This window comes from Apium graveolens, chromosome 8, assembly GCF_009905375.1.
Source record: "Apium graveolens cultivar Ventura chromosome 8, ASM990537v1, whole genome shotgun sequence".
Classification (NCBI taxonomy): domain Eukaryota; kingdom Viridiplantae; phylum Streptophyta; class Magnoliopsida; order Apiales; family Apiaceae; genus Apium; species Apium graveolens.
The window spans coordinates 100661256-100684642 of NC_133654.1; the positions used below are offsets into that span (position 1 = coordinate 100661256).

The following is a 23387-nucleotide window of genomic DNA, read 5'->3' on the forward strand; positions in this document are numbered from 1 at the left end:
CAATTCAAAATTATGATTTAAGCATAATGATGAGTCATCACATCTAACCAAAATCATTTTTGAAAATTTATTATAAAAATGTAATAAAATTTAAAATATATTTTTAATTTTTGATATTAAAAATAAATAAAATATAATAATTATTAACATAGTTAAAAATTTTGATTTAAACATAATGATGAGTAATCACATGTAACTAAAATCATTTTTGCAAAATTTATTATAAAAATATATTATGAGTATATTTATTTATATTTTAGATCAATTTAAAATCTATTTATATAAAAATTATATACAAGAAAAAGATTATATTTTTTTTAAAAATATATAATGGTGATATGAAAGAATCCAAATATAAATAATTTACTCTATATTTTACGCTATTCTCGGGAACCCCACTATTTCTTTCAATTCAAACCCAGATCTTTATATCCGTCGTCTCTGTTCTCGACCATTTGCGAATCCAAACACTAATTGGGTTTGAATCTATAAGTCAGATTCCTACTAATGCATACACAATCGCTGTATCTATACTGCCACCACAGACAGAGACAGAGATCGTAGAAAGAGAGAGAACATGAATCTGTTTGTCCGGTGGAACCCTAGTTAAGTCACGGCGGTGAGTAGACACTCTTGTCAGCGGCGAAAATGAAGGGCGTTTTCAAGTCTTAGCCTAAATCTTCGGTCGATATAGTTCGGTAGACTCGCGATATCCTCATCTTTGCTGATTGCTCTGCTTCTGAGGTTTACACTAGCAAGCGCGAAGAAAAGGTTCGTAATTTCGCTTCTTTGATGCTTTTTTTTTGTGGGTATTAGTTGAATTGTTGTCATTCAAGTGTTTTGTGGTAAAGATTTGATTTTGAGGGTGTTTGTAGAATGTTAATGTGAAATTGAGTGTGTGTTAATTATCGTCTAGTTTAATTATTGCTGTCATTGAGCTGTTTGTGTTGTGAAATTCCGGCTTTTTTTATTATACTGTTGTAGTATAATGAAGTGATGATATATAGAGTGGATGCGAGAACATACTAAACACGGATTTTCCATGAACTAATAAGGTCAATAAGTTGTGTATTTTTTTCTAATACAAACAAAATATGTTAGGACAATCCTGCAGAGTAGAGGGTGAGGATTTTAGGCTATGAATCAAGAAAATTCCCAACAGTTTGATGGTCTGAAGAAAGCTTAAAAGATCACGAGTGTCAATGCTGATTTTAGGCATCTAGTAAATTATCCCAGCCTTAATCATGTTTGATGTATCATATACAAGCCTGAACATGTGAATATAAGATAAAGGAGTTCTCCAATGATCACATATATTAACTAAAGAACCTCATCTTGTACATATATTCTACAAAAGAAAGAATTATGTTGTTCTCGGTACTATCTGCTTGAAGTACATATAAATACAAGCTCAAAGAAAGCACATTGAGATCTCCTTTACAAATTTGTGTATTTGTTACTTTTTTCTTTTGCTAATCAGAACTTACGTATTCCTATGCTCTATAATATTAACTACTTAATCTATATACAATTCTACCATCATGTAGGGGATTCGAAAAATCCTGTACAACATTTTCAAATTTCCCTTCTGCATTTCAAATTATTTTTAGCACTACCCCTTCTTGTAAATATACTCATAAACCTAAAGTACTGTCAAGTGGAGTTGCTCTATCAGCTATGTGAATGTGTAGTTGGAATGTTAGACATAACAGAAGCAATAGACAGACTCTAATATAAAGTTATATATGTATTCTCCTACTACTTATTGTATGTTCACTTCTGTTATCTTGGTAGGATCAGTAGGAATAATTTCAGTCTACTTCTTAATATTCCTTATTTATGGAAATAGAATCAAGCAATAGACAGACTTCTAAACAAATTTTATAATATCCAAAGCTCTAGTCTTGCAGAGTATAAACAAAATCTGAAAAATGAAGTCCCCTGTGCTAGTGATACATGTATATGTAGTTACACAGTAACTAGATGTAAGGGCATATCAAATGGAACAGGATATTGATTGAATATGGTGAAAGCTTTTTTTATTCATATAGATTATTGACATTGTTTCTGCATCTTCAGGATCTTTTGATGGTGTCATTGAGCTTCTAGTTCGAGCAGGCAGGAGTCTCCCAGAAGCTATTATGATGATGATCCCTGAAGTATGGCAGAATGACAAAAATATGGATCCTTAATGAAAGGCTTTGTATGAATATTTTTCAGCGCTCATGGAACCGTGGGATGGTCCAGCACTAATATCATGTAAGAGGCTTACATGATGTTGATTTTAACATATAATTATGATGTTGCAATGTTTAGTGTTTTTGCTGATTTATAATAATCACTTGCAGTTACTGATGGTCATTATCTTGGGGCTACCTTCGACCGAAATGGATTACGCCCTGGTCGCTTTTATGTTACTCACATCGGACGAGTTATAATGGCAAGTGAAGTTGGGGTGGTGGATATCCCACCAGAAGATGTATCCAGGAAAGGAAGACTGAATCCTGGAATGATGCTTTTTTGTGGATTTCAAAAAGCATGTTTTTGTAGATGATGAAGCTTTAAAGCAGCAATACTCACTAGCACGACCTTTTGGAAAGTGGCTTGAAAGGAAAAAGATAACTCTTAAGAACATTGTTGAATCCATTGACGAATCTGATAAGGTGTGGCCACCCATAACCGGAGTCTTGAAAGTAAGGATTATAAATATATATGCCTTCTTCATCTTGATTATTTCCACCTTTCTTGTTCTTCTATTATATCTATGACTTTATAAACTTCCGCATTTCAAAAAATTTAAGTGGCTTCACCTATGTGCTTGTTAGGCATCTAACAATGATGACAATATGGAATACATGGGAATGCATGGTTTAGTGGCTCCCCTGAGGGATTTTGGGTATGTATCTCCTTGACCTGCTGGCTAAACTCTTCCGGAATATGAAAGATAACCCGAATTGTTTTTGTTTTTCAGTTACACAGTCGAATCATTAGAGATGCTATTGCTACCAATGGCAAAAGATGTTGTTGAAGCTCTTGGCTCGATGGGGAATGATGCTCCCCTGGCTGTGATGTCAAACAGAGAGAAACTTACTTTTGAATATTTCAAGCAAATATTTGCTCAGGTTACAAATCCTCCAATTGATCCTATCCGGGAGAAGATAATTACATCTATGGAGTGCATGGTTGGTCCAGAAGGGGATCTGACAGAGACCAATGAAGAACAATGTCAATGTATGTCACTCCAAGGCCCCCTTCTATCGATTCATGAAATGCAAGCTATTAAGAAAATGAACTACAGAGGCTAGCGCAGCAAAGTTGTAGATATTACCTATTTGAAGGAACATGGCAGAAACGGATTGGAAGAGACATTAGATAGGATATGTTCAGAAGCACATGATGCGATCAAGAACGACTATACTACTCTGGTGCTCTCAGACCGAGGTAACATATTCCCTTATCTTAGAGGAAGCTAAATATGAAAATAATTACCATCATCAGTAATATGTTAATCATATATGTATGATGAATTGCTTCTGATATGGTTTCCTTATAGTAATTCTGCTTATACTAATGGTTATCTATACTAATGGTGTGTGTTACTAATTTTTGACTTTTTTTTATGATCTACAGGTGGCTAGCAGAGACTTAACCCACCCATGACATCTCTGTGCTAAGTATCAATTTCATTTGAACCCACCTATGTACCCTCTAGTCAGGTCCTTGGACCAACAACAATTTGTGCATGTTCATTGTCCACTAGTTTATCCCGGGATTTGATCATTCTGGACAGGTTGTGCCTAGAAACAGAAGGTATTGTTTATCTGATCAAGATTGAACTGTAATTCCAGCAGCGGCAAAGATACAGGGGAAGTGGTTGCAGGTCCTGTGTGATTTGAGTAACTATGCAAGTAAAATGTTAAAAGTTCATACTTATGTATATAGAAATCTTTGATTCAGAAAGATATTTAGCATAATTATGTATGAAACCTTGATCGATACATTTTCCTTAAAAATCGAATATATTTATTATTTGTTATGGTTTATTTGTGGTTGTTGTTTGTTATACATAATATCTCATCAAAGTCTTCTGGAGGTGCATTGTGTATGTAAGACAACAAGTTAAGGTTATCAATAAAATAATAAAAGTATTTTTTTAAAAAAACACTAAAAGCGTCGGCATTCTTGTTAACCGACGCAATAGGTCTATACTTATTGCATTGGCATTTTTGGTAACCGACGCTTATTCATATATCTACAGCGTCGGCAGTTTAGTTAACCGACACTTATGCCTATACCTAAAGCGTCGGCATTTTAGGTAACCAACGCTTATGCCTATACCAATAGCGTTGGTTTCTTAGATAACTAACGCTTATGCCTATACGTTTAGTGTCGGCATTTTCGATAACCGACGCTTATAACAATTTTAAGCGTCGCCTAAATAACCGATACAATAGATCCATACCTTTAGTGTCGCCTGCATATACTACGCCACTTGAACGACGCTAAAAGTATGTTTTGACCGACGCTATAGACCCTTTTTGTACTAATGTAATTATTTTCTGAATAATTACAAAATCATTTTCTAAAGCCGGGAATCGTCCAACCTCAACCGTTTTTGTGTTTTTACAACCCGAAACTCTTCCGAAACCTCCTTCTTAACCGAATCTGGTAATTCCGGATATTTTCTGTGTTTTGACTTTTTTGATCCGGATTACGGTTTGACCCGTGTGTGGCCCAGCGCAAAATTTTCGATACGATAACCCTTTTCGATAACATTATCTTCGTACAAAGCATATCCAGGGAATATTCATTCCAAAAGTATATTCAAGGAATATTCCAAAGCATATTCAAGGAATATTCTATCCAAAAGTATATTCAAGGAATATTCCAAAGCATATTCAAGGAATATTCTCAAAATTTCCTATATAATTAGCCCTTTCTGTAGTTTTATTTCGCGCATATAATCATTTCACCAGTAAAATTTCATAATTATCCAAAGAAAGTAGTAAGTGTTGTTCGTGTTCTTCAGAATTAAACTGCGATTCAAAGGTGTTATGGAACTCTGATTTTGGCGTGCAAGTAGTCGAATCGAAGCTCGCGACACGTAAAATCAAGTTTTATCAACCATATCACTGTAGATTGAAGTGGATGGAAGATCTATGGTAAAATCAATTCGAAGTTCGGGTATCTCTCACCATTTCTCTGTTTTCTCTATTTGATTCCTCCTTTCTCTCCTCCATCCTCTATCCTTCTGTTCCTTTGCCATCTTCGTCGTTGTTTTTCATGTGAGTCGCCGCTGTGTTTCTGGTACGGCTGTTTTTGCTCAATTTTTGCTGCTCAGTCGTATGTACATTTATGTGTATATATGAGTTCGTATGTATATGTGTGGGTACTGTGTTGTACGTCCCTGTGCTTTGGCTTCCTGCTCCTTGCTGTTGTGAATTTCGGATTATTGTAGTGATTTGTGATGAAATTATTCGATGGTTATTATTTATTCGAATTATTTCCGAAAAGATTCAAATGAATTTCTAGTGATTAATCGAATAGTTATCTTTTTTACTTATTCAGGAAGTTTAATTAGCAGTTGTAATGAGTTAGTCGATAACTGTGTAAACTAATTTGGAGTGTAGTCGTTGGGATGTAGTTGAATGGATGTTGTGTTACGATTGGGTTGAATCGGAGGTTGTGAATTGTATTTGCATTAATTGTGGGTTGTTTGTTGTTGATTTGACGTCGAGTTGTTCGACGGGTTGGCCGATAAACAGAGGAGGTGTTGCCCGAATTTTTGAAATTAAATTCGAAAATTCGGGACATACCTTGTAATTATCGGAACGTCGAGCGAGTATAAATAAGTATATACATATATTTTGTGCGGAACCTGATTGTATGTAGTGGTAAATTATTTTGCAAAAACCAATAACTCTAATTTTGTAAAATAATTAGTATACGTATTTTCTGGAAATAAACACCAACCCGATTTCTAAGAACGTGAACCTGATTGTTGTGTGTGTTATTATAATGTGAATAAGTACGAGTCTGGAATCGTTATCGTCGGGTAAATGATTTAGCGAGGATATGTCAAGCATACCTGGTCGTCTAATATAGGGTATCTCGACTCTGTAGGTTCTAATCGAAGGACTCAGGAATTAATATTGAAATAAAGATAACCTAGTGATCAGTCGACAAGCGTAGCGAGGTTCCAAGCAAAGGTTCTGAACGTTGAAGTCGGATCCAGGATAGTCTGATAGTAAGGCAATAAACGCGAGCGGCCAAGTCAGTCCAAGGTCAATCGGTATTAGTTGTAAATCTCTGCAAGGTTAGTACCCCGACCATTCTTTTATAGTTCAGTATATATGAATAGCTGTTATTTTATTCTCATAATAGAACAGAAACGTTTTAAGTTACGTATCCCCTGTATTTGAAAATGATGTTTAAAATTATGTTTTGGGGTAAATTAACTTCTGAAAGCACATATCCCTAAAGTGTGATTAGAAATGGAAAAGTGGTTTTGAATAGTGTGATGTGACAGAATTGATTTTAACAAGAGATAGGTAAAAGTGATTTTGGAAACTGGATAAAAATGAATCAGATACTAGATGGTCAATGGCATAAGAGGCCCGTTATTAGGTAACCGACCAGAAAGTGGTTGTAAGAGGCTAAGTCAGATGCGCGCACTGGTAGGCCGCTTAGTCCAGCATGACAGAGACCTAGCTAGTCTCTGAGTTCCGGAACATTTTGTGGTGGGATAGACTGATCAACTGTCCCTAGAATTCATCCTCTTTTATATCTGATTTTTGTTTAATGGTTCCCGTAACGGAATGAATAGTTTGGTGGTCCCCGTAACGGGACAGATGATTTTATGCTTCCAGTAACGGAACAAGTAATTGAGGTTCCAGTAACGGAACAAATGGTTTTGGGTCCCTGTAACGGGACAAATGGTTTAATGGTTCCTGTAATGGAACGAAAAGTTTGAAAATGAAAATAGCATGCTAAAATTGAATTCTGATATTTATGCACAGCGCACGATAATTGATTTTGTTTTACAGAGCATGCTAGTTTTGATATCCAGTTTATACCTATTTTACATGTTTCTGGCAAGTTATGAATTCTGTTCCTATAACTGTTTTACTTTAAACTGTTTTACTTGTTATTCATATAGTGGTGCTGCTGAGCAAGCAATTGCTCACCCTTGCAGAATGTTTTATATATGTATTGTACATGCCTAGGAGATTCTTTCGCGATAGTCAGGGCAGGGTTCCAGTTTCTTCCCTGTCAGGCTCCTCTGAGGTAGTTGTGTTGGACCAAAGATGGTCTATTGAGTTGTTGTATTAAGTTAGTTGCGTCAGGATGGTTCGTTCTAATTCATTTTTGTAATAGTTTTAACCTAAATCATACTTAAATCTGGAAAAGGTCTTGGTAAAAGGGGTCGTGGTTATGTATAATTAATGATTTGGATTATATTATGTTTATTATTATTGTTATTGGTGACGTCAACTCCTGACCCCGGGGTTGAGGCCGTCACAACTTTGTTGCTCCTCTTGTTAGTCACAACACAGGCTTCTGAGTTGAAGGTTACTGAATTGTCTTTATCACAAAGCTGGCTGATACTCAATAAATTGTGCTTGAGACCATCCACTAAGGCAACCTCCTCAATGATGACATTGGCTTTTGAAATCAAGCCATATCCCACAGTATAACCCTTATTGTCATCTCCAAAAGTAATACTTGGGCCAGCTCTCTCCTTGAACTCTATGAGCAGGGTAGAATCACCAGTCATGTGTCTTGAACAACCACTATCCAAGTACCATATATTCAATCTGTTTCCCTGCACATATCAAAATCAAATCATGTTGATTTTGGTACCCAAGTTTCCTTGGGTCCTGCCATGTTAGCTTTCTTTTTCTGTTTCTTAAGATCTCATTTGACTTGGGAATATCAAATTCATCCTTAGTCATTTGAGTTGGGCCTTTGAAACCATTCATCATAACAGAATTATCATGCATACTTTGATTAACAGGGAATGACATGCTACTAGTGAACATGTTATTCCAATAAAGCATGTTAAATGGCATTTATGGCATACTAAATACAGCATAATAGGGATTATGTGCAAATGGCATATTAGCAAACTGTGCATTCATATTCTGTGTAGACATAGCATTCATAGGCATAGAAGGCATGTCATTCATGTTGGGAAATATAGGTGACACATATATGGAAGTAGGCATGACAGATTTGCAATCAACAGACAAATGATTTACACTACCACACTTGACACAAATTTTTCTTGGAGCATATTTATCAGGTCTGTAGTTATTGTGTTTATTAATCCCTACTTTACCATTTCTATTATTCTTCTTTTTAACCTCTGTTTTAACCTCAATCTTTTCAAGTCTATCACTCAATTTCTTGACAGTCATATGACCAACATTAGCCTTTTTCCCTTTCTTAGCTTGACTCGATTCTTCTGTAACAAAATTCTTGGAAACTGATCTATACTTTTCATTTAACTTAACGAGCTTGGCTTTACTGATAGGCTTGCTCACAGTCGATGGATGAGGATCAACATCACACGACGGATACCCTTTTTGTTATCCGACGGATGACCCTCATCATCTGTCGAGTCTACATCTGTTAGCACTCCTTCCACCAAATTTGAATCTAGCTTCTCCTTATTCTTCTTCCAGGCTGCATCACAAAAGGACTCGATCCCTTCAACTTTGGTGATTTGAGCATGAACATCTCTAGATGTTTTCCATGCCTTAATCACCTCTTGTTCACGTTCAAGCTGCTTCTTTAAAATTTCTTATTTCTTCAAGGACTCAGTTAATTCCTCCTTGGCAATCTTACACTCAATTCTTAATTTTTCAAAATGAGACTCTAGCACATTATTCCTCTCACTTAAAAACAATTTTTTTTCTTTGATTTTAGCATTTTCTTTAGTAAGAGACTTAAGTGTAACACGCAAATGATATAACTCTATAGACATGTCATTTATAGCATCATTACACTTAGCTTTAGATAAATGTGCAAGGTTAGTAGTAATTACCTGATTACTTGAAAAACTTGTCTCTGTTTCATCTGACTTGGTCATTAGGGCTAGATTGACATAGCTGACATCTTCATCTTCCCGACCATCTGCTGCCCAGTCATTTTCCTGTGTAATGAAAGCCATTTCCTTTTGTTTGAGCAACTCAAAGTATTTCTGTTTATAATCCACAGGCTCAAACTTCTTTTTGTTGGAATCTGACTTTCTACACTCACTGGCAAAGTGCCCTGCCAAGCCACATTTGAAACATTTGAATTTTGATTTATCCACCATGTTTCCTATTTGGCTTGGATGCTTCAAAGTTCTTCTTGAATTTGAGCTTGAAAAATCTTCTGGAAAGAAATTCTAGATGTTCATCAATGTCCTCCATGTCATCTTGGCTCAAAGAATCTTCATTTTTAGCTACCAGCCCCTTGCCCTTGTTTTCACAGACCCTTGAAGTTGATTCAACAGCTTCCATCATCATCTCCTTCTCTTTTTCTAACTCAGCAACTAGTGCAATGGATCCTCCTTTCTTCTTTCCTCTCTCCATCCTCTCATCTTGCTCTATTTCAAGCTCATAAGTCTTCAGGATGCCATACAGTCTCTCCAAAGTAAACTCCTTATAATTTTGAGAGTTTCTTAATGAGACTGTCATTGATTTCCATTCCTTTGGAAAAGATCTATGGAATTTTAGATTGGAGTCTTTTGTCTGATAGACCCTTGCATGCAGCTTCAGAGTATTTAGTAGTTTTTAAAACCTACTAAAGATGTCAGTGAGAGACTCACTTTCTTCACTGTGAAAATGCTCATATTGCTGAATCAGTAGTTGCATCTTGTTTTCTCAAACTTGCTCAGTGCCATCATAGATAATCTGTATAGTATCCCAAAAATCCTTGGCAATTTTGCAATTGATGATGTTGTCAAACATATCACCATCAACTCCATTGAACAGAATATTCATGGCCTTCTTATCTTTCCTGACTTGTTCAATATCAGGATCAGACCATTCATGCCTTGGCTTGGGGACTGATGGCTCATTTCCAGTTGCAGCTCTCATAGGTACATGAGCGCCTCTTTCTATGCAATCTACATAGGCCTCATCTTGAAAAAGTAGACGAAGATGCATCTTTACCTTCCAGTGATGGTAATTATCTTTATCTAGAAAAGGAATCTTGACTCCAACATCCTTCTTGTTCATCTTGATGTTTTGTTGATCTTTAAACTCTTTGTTTATCAAGAGCGTGCTCTGATACCAATTGTTAGTCCCTTAACAATTCAACAAGAATTACAGAAGGGGGGTTGAATGGAATTCTTGAAACTTTTTCTTAAATAAAATTGTTCTAACTTAAATATATATATATATATCAGTGTGAATTGATTTGCAGAGTGCGGAATAATAACTTCAAAAGAATCAAAACACAAGTAATTAAAAACACAAGTCTTTAAAAACTTTCTGGTGGATTTGAATGTATCCACCAGAGATATATAATATATATCGAGAGAACTCTGTGTAGCAAAATGCTCACAGCTGCTTACAAATGTAGAACAACTAAGAATGCAGAGAAATGCTAAGAATACAACTTACAAATGTTTCTCTCTTGGTTGCTTAGTTAGATATTCTATTTGCTGCTTCTTGGTTTATATATCACCAAGATTACAAAGTAATAAGACAGGATAATAAAATAAAAACTATCAAGCCTAATACTATGCTACTTCATTACTATATTACAGCATCTTTGAATACCTTCATAATAGCGTGGAAATGGCAATGCTTCTTTGTTCTCTAAAACCCAGTTGAATAGGCTTCCACATTCCATTTGCATACGCTCGATGCATGTGACTGTGTTATCACTATAAAAAGATGTTTGAATTCTTTATCCGTCGGGTTCATGATCATCTGTCCAATGGCATTGTTGTTTATCCGTCGGGTAGCAATCTGGCACTTGACTTCATTTCATTTATACAGGATTACAAGACATCATCTATGTACAATTAATCAACCTATTCTGCATATCTAGATAGTCAACATGACTTGAGTACTACTTACAGAATCTAAACAATGGTGTATGCAGAAATGTGCTATAGACTTATTATTACATAAGCTACTCACTCAACAGATAATAAATCATCATCCGTCGGGATTATATTGAGTCATCCGTCGGGACTATAATCCTTATCCGTCGAGTGCTCCAATTTTCACTAAGTAAAATCTACCAAGGTGTTTTGTTAATGAAATCATCAAGTTCATAACATATACACAACAGATTTCATTGAGCTGTATTTGTTGAGAGGCTTGATTCTGCAATACCTCATCCAGTTGGGCTTGCTGCTTGATTTGAACTTGCTCAATAGCCTCTACTTTTTCATGAATAGGTCTGATAAACCTGTTCTTGTCTAGTTTGAGCATTAGGTCTAGCTTATCAGCTACTTCCTGAAGTTTATCAACCTTTTCATGAGTCTTGGAGTGTAGACCTTGAAGATTTTTAGTACTGAGAGTAGTGACTTTTAGTTGGTGCTTGAAATCAGAACTTGTCAGCAACTCATCAGCTTTTGAAATATGTTCTGACAGAACATGTGAGGTGGGAATGAAGTCAGGTTCATTCCACTTCTTTGCCCACTCAACTCCTCTGAAAGTTTCCTCCCATGAAACAAGAGCATCTTCTTCAACAAATTTAAACAGTGCCTCCTTGCCAAGAATTGGAGCATTTAACAGAGCACTTGCTGGAGCACTATCTCCAAAATCTGATAAAATCTCATCATTGTCTGATAACACTAGAGTGTATGTTACTGAAGGAGATTCTGGAGCTTCTATTTCCAAATTCTGATCTTCAGGTTCCAAATTCAGAATTGGTGTAGTAGGAATTTCATCCTGTAGAATTGGTGAAATAGGAGATGTTGGCTATTTTGCTGGTGGAGCTTCCAGATAGAGAACAGAAGGTATATTCAACCTGTGAATGTCAATTTCAGGACTTAACCCTGAATCTTCAACTGAAGCAGTTTCTTTGAATGGAGAGATAGGAGGTATGATCATTGTGTCATGAACAGTGTCTTCAGGTTGAGGTGGAGCTGTCAAAGCTTCAATGACTGTAGGTTCTGATGAGATCAGAGATTCCTGATCCCCTTCCTCAGTATCTTCAGTATCCTCATATTGAATTTTTGCAATATGCACACCTACTCTAGTCTTCCTTGATCTTCTAGATGGAGGAGTGAATTTATCTGTATAAGAACTTGAAGGTCTTTTCCGTTTCAAAATTCCAGAACCCTAAGCTTTATTCTCTTTCTGAAAAGTGGACTCTTCAGCTTCTAATGTCACAGGTTCTGATGCAGGAACCTGGACTTGTTCATCCTCATCAGATTCATCTCTCATAATCATCCTTCTTCTTCTCCTTGGTGGAGATTTAGGCACATAGATAGTTCTTTTGGTTTTGGGGCTAGAGGATGTGTCAGATTTTATAATTGGCACCTTTTGAGAAATACCAGAGGTTGGTTTAGTTTTGGATGTGAGAGGTGAGATTCTGATAGTAGGTGCTGATGGTTGTGGTTGAGAGGATTGTGCTGGTTGATAGTAGGTTCTGATAGTAGGCTGTGGTTGAGTATTGGAAGGCTGGGTTGATGGAGGTTGAGGAGTAGTAGCCTGTGTAGGTGCAACATCAGGATATATGGTTGTGTATATTTGAGGATCAGAATTTACTAAGAATTATTTGATAGATTGAGGAATTTGGAGAGGTCTTAGTATGTCTTTCCTATTATCAGTAGATAACAAGTCTGTGAAGGCCCTTTTATGAAGTTTAAAGGGTTGAATCAAGTCACTAAAGGCTTGGAGCTTATCAGAACAACAAAAACTATAAATAAGTTAACAGAACCTAGCAAAGTAAACAGTATTTGGGTACTCTTTCAACCTATCCCCAATAAAACCCAAAATAGCAGTAGCATAATCAGAATGAGTTTGATTAAGAAGTGCATACCCTATTTGATGACTTAGAATTGGAATAGCATCAAAATTGGAGCATTTGTTGGCAAAGGCTTGGGTGATGTAATCGAAAAAGTAGCTCCACTCCCTTCTAATGTATGGCCTCTTCAGTTGTCCCAGCTTGGACAGACGTTTATCATAGCCAATATTGGCCATCATACTCTGTAGAAGTGGATCCTCAATCTGAGCATTGAAAGTACAATTTTCTGGAAAATAAAGAGCTTGTTGAATAGTAGACAGGGTAACCAGGTGCTCATCCTCCCCATTTGTGAAAATGATGCTTGCAGACCCACCTTCACCACCATCATCATAGACTGCAGTCCTCCAAAACTCCAGAATCTGTGTTCCTGAGAGTGCTTGTGGTTGGGTCAAAGCATACCCAATCTCACTGCGAGCCAGAAAATCTTGAATGAAGTGAAGATCTGAAGTTGCATCATCCTTGCTGAGAATAGCCATATAGTTGTTGGGGACGAACTTGGCTCCATTAAAGATAACATCCGTTGGTGCCATTTCTATGAGAAATAAAGTGAAAAATGTGTGTTCGAAAGGTGTTTGATAAAATGCCTGTAGGAAAGTCCGTCAGAAAATAGAGAGAGAGAGAGAGAGAGAGAGTAAAAGAAATAAGAGATAAGGTAAGAGAGAATTTAAAAGATTTTTATAATCTTTTATATCTTATATTTATACTCTTTCCACTCAACGTCTCTTTTTAGAAGTAAAACTGGCATAATTACACCTGTCATGCAATAAATAGTCAAGGCAGTAATTAGTGGGCACGGGAAATGTGCAGTAATTATTGCACATATGCATATGCAAAAACTAACACGCAACCCATTAATCAAAGATTATCAGTGTTTTTATCTCACTTAATTATTTTCTGAAAATATGACCGTTACAGTAAATATCAAAAATAAGTCAAGTAAATAAATAATACCATATAAGCATCAAGATTTGCATCAGAACTTGACTATTATCATAATTTAACGGTCATCAGAACATGGCTTATGTACTAAAAAAAATGAATGACTATTTTTGTGATTCTTCACACAAATACTGACTGGTTTCTTCAGAGTTTAATCATCAGAGCATAATCAGAACTTGTCCTCAGAATTTATGCAAATAATACTTAACTGTTTATCAGAAACAACTTAATCACCACAGTAATTTTCATCATTCATATGGAGTGATAGTGTGTGTATGTGCAAATGATCAGATAAAGATTAAAGTCTGATAAACATTAGTATATCTTAAAAATAAGGCATAACTAAGAAAAATGCTTAAAATATGTCTTGATTTGTGAAGTCTACTCTAGAATAAAGTTATGCAAGAATCCACCTCAACTGTTTGTGCTTATTGTATGCATCTTTTGAAATTCTTTTTGACAATGGCTTCTCAGTGTAAATGAGTTACAACTGTCATCAGAATTTATGCTGTTATCAGAATATTTCTCCAGTAATCAGATAATGTGAAAAGTCACCAAGAAAAATTAATTTGCTTTTTTAATGCATATAACTTAATACCAGCAGTGCACTTGGATCTTACCTTTCACATATTTACTCTAGATCTCAAAGGAGTACCTAATTTCAATTTTTCTTTTCTTTTATTTTTTTCAGATAAGTGAGGCTTATCAAGCATGTAGTTCATCCTTAAGATTTACTGACATCAGAATTTGACAGATAAGAAGCAATAATCTAGTTTGTGACTTAGTAATAAGATACATGAAGTAAATTTGACTAAGATCAAAATCATAATTTGCTTGTGTTATGGATTTCCATATAAATAACTAATTCAAACATGGGATTCATAGTTTGTTAAGGACTACTAAGTCAGCATCTAACAAAATAATCCTCATTGGATTGAATAGTCATAGAACATTCAGAACAGTTTCAGAGTTTATAGAATCAAATTAGATAATAAGCAGTATTTTAATATGTTACAATTTAAGCACAGATTACATTGAGATATTAAAATCTGTGAACACTGATCATAAAGTCCGATGTATGATAACAAAAACTAAACATATTTTTAGAAAGAACCTGAAACCATTCCAAGTTCATTTACCAGTCTTGTAAAAGTAGCTTCACATAGTGGTTTTGTGAAGATAACTGCTAGTTGTTGATCTGTTGGAACAAAATGCAATTCCATTGTACCTTCCATCATATGTTCCCTTATGAAATGGTACCTAACGATGATGTGCTTTGTCATTGAGTGTTGAACTGGATTTCCTGTCATAGTAATAGCACTTTGATCATCACAGTAAATAGGTATTTTAGAAAATTCTAACCCATAGTCCAGTATTTGATTCTTTTTTGAAAGAATCTGTGCACAACAGCTTCCTGCAGTAATATATTTTTCTTCTGCAGTTGATGTGGAAATTGATTTATGTTTTTTGCTAAACCAAGAAACTAATCTGCCTCCAAAAATTGGCAGTTTCTACTAGTACTTTTCCTGTCTATTTTGCATCCTGCAAAATTTGCATCTGAGTGACCTATTAGCTTAAAATCCGATTCCCTGGGATACCACAATCCTAGATCAGTTGTACACTTGAGGTACTTGAAAAAAAAATTCACAGCTATTAGATGAGGTTCTCTTGGATCAGCCTGAAATCTTGCACAAAGACAGGTAGCATACATGATATCTGGTCTACTTGCAGTTAAATAGAGTAAAGAGCCATTTAGCAAAAAAAAAATAGAGTAAAGAGCCAATCATACCTCTGTAGTTAGTAATATCTACTGATGCTCCAGTATCTTTATCTAACTTGGTGGCAGTGGCCATATGAGTTGATGCAGTAGAACTGTCTTGCATTCCAAATTTCTTGAGTAAATTTCCGGTGTACTTGGATTGATTTATGAAAGTACCTTCTTTAGTTTGCTTGACTTGAAGTCCCAGAAAATAACTCAACTCTCCCATCATACTCATTTGATATCTTAACTGCATTAATTTGGAAAATCTTTCACAAAGTTTTGTATTTGTAGAGCCAAAGATGATATCATCAACATATATCTGTACCAAAAGTAAGTCCTTTCCATGGTTGAGGTAAAAGTTTTGTTAATTGTGCCTCTGTGAAATCCACTTTCCAGAAGGAATTGAGTCAGAGTCTCATACCATGCTCTAGGAGCTTGCTTAAGGCCATAAAGTTCTTTGTCAAGCCTGTAGACATGATTTGGAAATTTTGGATCTACAAAGCCTGGAGGTTGTTCAACATATACCACTTCTTCCAATTCTCCATTGAGAAAAGAACTTTTCACATCTATTTGAAAGACTTTAAACTTCTTGCGAGCAGTATAAGCCAAAAAGATTCTTATGGCTTCCAATCTAGCAATTGGAACAAATGTTTCATCATAGTCAATACCCTCCTGTTGAGAGTAACCTTTACCAACCTACCTTGCTTTGTTTCTTGTAATTATGCCATCACTGTCAGTTTTGTTTCTGAACACCCATTTCGTGCCAACAATGGATCTGTCCTTTGGTCTTGGCACTAGGGTCCAGACTTTATTTCTTTCAAATTCATTTAACTCTTCCTGCATTGCTTGTACCCAATCAGCATCTTGAAGAGCTTCTTCCACTTTCTTTGGTTTAGTCTGAGATAAAAAGGAATGATAGAGACATTCATTTGTTGTTGATGTTCTAGTTCTGACACATGCTTCAGGATCTCCAATTATTAAGTCAGGTGTATGTTATTTAGTCCACTTCCTTACAGATGGAAGTTGATCTCTAGAAATGGATCCTCCCCCATGATCCATGATGTCTCCATCAGCATTTTCTGATGCTCCCCCTGAAGTTATGCTCTCTGAGATTCCATAATTTTAGTTGGATCCTTCAGGAATTGAAGAATTAGAGTTTCCAGAATTATCAGAATTTGGCTCATCAGAACTTGATGAATCAGAACTTGAAGAGCCAGTGACTGGTTCTGATGCTTCTTGAGAGTCTTGAGATGCATGAGATGTAGTATGATCATCAGCTTGCTCCCCCTGAACAGGTGCATTTTCCTTTGGAGTAGTTATCACAGTTTCAATGACATCAGAATTTAACCTGTCAGAACTTACAGGACCAGAATTTAGGTCATTAGAATTTACAGAATCAGAATTTATATCTTCATTTTCAAATCTCAGCTGATCATGATCATTGAAATCTTCAAGTCCAGTAATCTTTTTATCATCAAAAGATACATTGATAGATTCCATGACAACCCTTGTTCTTAAATTGTAGACCCTGAAGACTTTTGTGAAAAGTGGATATCCAACAAAAATTCCTTCATCAGCTTTTAGATTAAATTTTGACAACTGTTCAGGATGAGTCTTAAGAACAAAACACTTGCATCCAAATACATGAAAGTATTTCAGATTTGTCTTCTTTTTCTTCATAATCTCATATGGTATGTTTCCATTCTTGTTTATGAGTGTAGCATTCTGCGTAAAACAAGCAGTCTACACAGCTTCAGCCCAAAAATAGGTTGGTAGCTTTGCTTCATCAAGCATAGTTCGTGCAGCTTCAATAAGAGTCATGTTCTTTCTTTCTACAACTTCATTCTGCTGTGGAGTTCCAGGTGCAGAAAATTCCTTCTTTATTCCTTGCTCTTTGCAGAACTCTTCCATGATTGAATTATTGAACTCAGTGCCATTATCACTTCTTATTATTTTAACAGAATCTTTGACTAACTTATCCAGCTGTCTGACATGATCAGTTAGAGTAGATGCAGGTTCATTCTTCTTGTGCAAGAAATACACCCAAGTGTATCTTATGAACTAATCCACTATAACCATAGCATATTTCTTATTTGCAATAGACATGACATTGACTGGACCAAATAGATCAACATGCAGTAAGTGATAAGGCTCAAGAATTGAGGATTCAATTTTGCTCTTGAATGAAGATATCCTTTGTTTTGCCTTTTGACATGAGTCACAAAGACCATCAGGAATAAATATTGATTTTGGCAGTCCTCTCACAAGATCTTTCTTTACTAGCTCATTTATGTTATTAAAATTTAAATGAGAGAGTCTCTTGTTCCAATTCCAGCTTTCTCCAATTGATGCTCTGCTTAACAGACAGATTACAGAACCATCAGAATTTGTTGAAAGTTTGGCTTCATATATGTTACTATGTCTGTAACCTTTCAGAACAACTTTGCCTGTAGAATTACTTACAACTTCACAGTGTTCTTCAAAGAAATCCACATGATAACCTCTGTCACATATTTGACTTTCACATAGCAGATTGTGTTTAAGTCCTGAGACAAGAGCTACTGATTCAATTATGACATTTCCAAGATTGATATTTCCATATCCCAGAGTCTTTCCCATGTTGCCATCTCCATAAGAAACTCTTGGGCCAGCTTTCTCTACAAAGTCTGATAGCAGGGCTTTATTTCCAGTCATATATCCTGAACATCCACTGTCCAGAACCAGGATGTTTTTCATGTTGCCCTGCAATCACAAAGACCACTATTGATTAATTTTAAGGACCCAGACTTGCTTGGATCCTTTGGCCTTGTTAAGTTTGTTAGTATTTGCAGCGGATTTAGTTTCAGAGTTTATGCTAACATACTTTTTATCAGACTTTATATCAGACTTTGCATCAAAATTTACACTAGAAGGAATTACACTAACTTTCTTTAAAGAAGGTTTTATTTCATAATAATCATAGTACAAACTATGATATTCCTTAAAAGTATAAATAGAATGCCATAAACTACCATAATAAAAACAAGGATTTTGTGGTTTAAACCTAAATGATTGACTCTTAACTCCTGATTTAGGAGGTAAAGAGTTTATATCTTTATTTTTTCTGCAAAAAGAAGCAAGATGGTTAGAGTTTCCACAATTATAGCATTTCTTTCTAGGAGCATTAGGAACAGGCATATAATTATTACTTTTATTGACACCTTCCTTTCCATTCCTATTTTTCCTAGCTTCCTTTACCTTGTTTACATTTTTAATCTCTTTCAGCTTATACTTTAGCTGCTTCTTTGTTATTAAGCTTATGTTTACTATAGCTGGTTTATCCTGTTTTAATTTGTCAGAAGTTGACTTTTCTTTCACTTTTGTCTTAGAGTCTTTCACCTTTTCAAAATCAGACACAACAGTTTTTGCAACAAATTTAACAGGATTTACCTTCGGCTTAATTGGCAAAGTCCCTTTCTCACTTTTGCCATATTTATAACCTAACCCCTCTTTCCAGTTTCCACTACTTAGAATATTCTGAGTTATTTTACCTGAGTTAGTCCAAGTCCTGATGATTTCTCTTTCTTTTTCTAATTCAGATTTTAGATAATCATTTTGTTTAAGCAATTCATTCTTAACATACAAAACATTATCTCTCTCTGTCTGAATAGTGTTCTGGTGGATTAAATCTTCTTCAAGATAGCTATTTCTGTTTTTGTACTTTAGATTTTCAAATTTTAATCTTTCATTCTGTAAAGTCTGATCTCTATAGCTAATATAAATATTTTTCAGAAATAATCTCAACTCATTAATATCATCTGTATCAAAAGCAAGATTTGATAGAGGTACCTCAAGTTTAGCAGCATCAGAACTGCTATCATCATTTTCCATTAAGGCATAGTTCAACTCTTCTTTAGATTCTGAAGTGTCTGCCCAGTTTTTCTTCTTTGTGATAAGTGTCTGGCCTTTATCACCTCTTCCTTTATTGCAATCAGGAGAGATGTGGCCTCTTTCACCATAATTGTAGCATTTGACATTTGAGTTGTCTCCTCTGTTAGACTTTCCTCCTTTGCCTTCAAACTTTCTGAACCCTTAATTGTCAGAACTTCCACCTTTCCTGGAAAACTTCTTACCCTTTCTGAATTTCTTGTAAGCTATCTTTGTGATATTCACCATAAGAGCACACAGTTGCATCATATCTGCATCAACATCCACTTCAGATAAATTTTCAGGTTCTGAATCATCATCATCAGAATCTGATGACTCTGAATCAGACTGTATGATGAGAGCCTTTCCTTTTTCCTTCCTAGAGATAATTGGCTTTTCTTCACCCTTTAAAGCAACTGTCTTAGACTTCCCTCCATGCCTCTTCTTTCTTTGCTCCAACTCAAGTTCATGAGTCTTGAGCATCCCATAGATTTCATCAAGGGACATATCATCAAGTTCATAGTTATCTCTTATTGTAGTAGCTTTCAAATCCCACTTTTCAGGAAGAGCTAGTAGGAATTTCAGATTTGAATCTTCTGTATCATATTCCTTATCCACTAGTGACAGATCATTCAATAGCATTGTGAATCTGTCATATGTACCAGTTAGTGACTCATCAGATTTTGAGTCAAAGTGCTCATACTCATGTGTGAGTATTGTCTTCCTGTTCTTTTTGATGGCATTGGTTCCTTGACATCTCACTTCCAATGCATCCCAGATTTTTTTTGCAGTCTTGCATGCAATTACCCTGTTTGACATGACATTATCAAGTGCACTATGAAGCAAGTGTCTTACTTTTGCATCCTTGCCTAGTGAAGAGATGTCTTCAGTGGTGTATTCTCTCTTTTCTTTGGGGATCATCCTCTGTGGCTCATTCCCAACTGCAACAGAAAGCTTTGTGGGCTTGTGTGGACCATCATGAATTATGTCTAAATATTCTGGATCTGTAGCTTCCAGAAACATGGCCATCTTGACACTCAATATAGGGTACTCAGACACCCTGAGTAAAGGAACCCTGATGGTTTTATTTCTACTGGTGTTTTGAATGGGTTGAACCTTTGCAGGTTCATGAGGGTCTGGTATTTTTGCTTGTTCAGACATGATTGATTATTTGTTTGGATATTAACTGTTTGTAAGCTTAACAGGTTGCCTCTGATACCACTTATTAGGCCTCAATGATACTATAGAAGGGGGTTGAATATAGTATCTACAATCAATTCGATTATAAACACAAGTATGTAATAGAAAACAAGTTTATTCAATATAACAAACTCTGTTATAGTAGGTTTAATCTATTCTCTCAGTGATGTATGATATCACTAAGAGCTGCTAGGGTTACAATGAATAATATACTCGAGAATGATAAAACTTATAGTGTAAACCCTAAGCTGTGTTTATATAGTATACAGTTACAAGATATCTTCTAATTGATATGAAATATATCTCTTCCTAAAAATATATCAATCAGATATTATCTTTTTACAATTCTTCTAGTCATCCAACTCCTAAATCATATCTTCCTTTGTTTAGTTCAGATCATCTCCTAAAAATCAGCCGCACTTTACTTCTACAACATATCCTTCCTTAAGTTCTGATATCACAAGTTCTGATACCTTAAGTTCTGATATCTTCCCGTCTTCAGTAAATCCTGATTTCCAGCTGTATAGTCACTAGCATCACACATCATCTTGAAGGGCTCATTCAAATCAGGTGCAGTAATAACAGGTGATGTAGTCAAACTCTTTTTCAGGCTCTCAAACGCAACTAGACATTGTTCATCGAATTTGAAAGGGACATCCTTCTCTAATAGATTACACAATGGTTTAGATGTTTTGGAAAAGTCTTCGATGAATCGCTGATAGAAACCCGCATGACCAAGAAAACTGCGGATTCCCTTAACTGAGATTGGTGGAGATATATTTTCAATAACCCCCACCTTGGCTCCATCCACTTCATACCCCTTTCTAGACACCTTACGCCCAAGAATGATACCCTCTTGCACCATGAAATGACATTTTTCCCAGTTGAGCACCAGATTGGTGTCAACACATCTTTTCAGTACTACGCCAAGATAATGCAAGCACTCGTCAAACGAGGTCCCAAACACAGAGAAGTCATCCATGAACACCTCTACATTAGTACCAATCATGTCTGAGAATATGGCCATCATGCATCTCTGAAAAGTAGCAGGTGCACCACAAAGTCCGAACGAAACTCGACGAAATACGAAAGTGTAAAAAGATAAGTGAATGTGGTATTCTCCTAATCTTCTGGGGCAATACAAATCTGATTTTAGCCCGAATACCCATCCAGAAGACAATAGTACTCATGACCAGCCAATCGATCAAGCATTTGGTCAATGAATGGAAGAGGGAAATGATCCTTCCTGGTGGATTTATTCAGCTTTCGATAGTCCATACATACTCTCCACCCTATGACTGTTCGAGTAGGAATGAGCTCGTTCTTTTCATTCGCAACAACTGTAATGCCTCATTTCTTAGGTACACACTGCGCCGGGCTCACCCATAAACTATTAGAAATTGGATAGATGATCCTTGCATCCAGCCATTTAAAAATTTATATCTTCACAACCTCCTTCATGATAGGATTGAGCCTTCTCTGTTATTCAACGGTTGGTTTACTTCCTTTCTCAAGCAGAATTTTATGCATACAATACGAAGGGCTGATTCCCTTGATATCTGCTATAGTCCATCCAATTGATGATTTGAATTCTCTCAGAATTCTCAAGAGCTTGTCTTCGTCACTACCTGAAAGGTCAGATGCAATAATAACAGGCAAAGTGGATGCATCACCTCAAAATGCATACCTCAAATGATCAGGCAGTGGTTTAAGCTCAAGTGTGGGATCTTTCTCAATAGATGGCTTAACATGCTCCTGAGAATTTTTTAGCTCCGATAAATTGAGAGACTCGAATGGCAAATCCAATCTCCTTTTCCATGGAGAAGCATCCAAATACTGCAGCTGCTCTGCTCCTTCTTCATCTTTACTAGCAGATTTCCCTATTAAGGCTTTCTCTAATGCGTCAGCCCTTAGAATTTGATCAAGCTCCGTAGTCACTATAGAGTCGACCAACTCTACTTTAAAGCATTCCTCTTCATCAGTAGGGAACTTCATTACATTGAAGACATTGAAAGTCACATCCTATCCTTGAATTCTCATTATAAGCTCACCATTTTTCACATCGATCAGAGTTCGGCCTGTAGCTAAGAACGGTCTTCCCAAGATAATGGGAATCTTCTTATCTTCCTCGAAGTCCAGAATTGCAAAATCAGCAGGGAAGATGAGTTTATCCACCTGAACCAAGACATCCTCCACTACACCTCACGGATAAGTGATGGAACGGTCAGCTAGTTATAAAGACATGTTTATCGGTTTTGGATCGGGCATACCAAGTTTCTTGAAGATAGACAAGGTCATGAGATTGATGCTAGCTCCCAAGTCATAAAAACACTTTTCGAAAGATAGATTGCCAATGGTACAAGGTATCGTGAAGCTTCTTGGATCTTTATGTTTCGGAGGGAGTTTCTTTTACAGCACATTACTGCACTCTTCTGTTAGAGCAGCGATTTCCAACTCCTCAAGTTTTAGCTTCCGAGATAGAATACCCTTCACGAACATAACATAGCTCGACATCTGTTCTAGAGCTTTCGCAAAAGGTATGTTAATGTGCAACTTCTTGAAAACCTCAAAAAAGTTAGCAAATTACTTGTCGAACTTC

The 23387-nt window shown here is 36.0% G+C and overlaps 1 long non-coding RNA gene across 1 annotated transcript; it reads left to right on the plus strand.

Annotated features, from left to right (window-relative positions):
* The first annotated feature begins 2366 nt into the window (after window positions 1–2366).
* On the plus strand, window positions 2367–4037 carry LOC141679028 (uncharacterized). The gene is made up of 3 exons (XR_012557994.1): window positions 2367–2693; window positions 2826–3441; window positions 3631–4037. It is a non-coding gene; the product is annotated as an uncharacterized LOC141679028 (long non-coding RNA).
* The last annotated feature ends 19350 nt before the right edge of the window (window positions 4038–23387 follow it).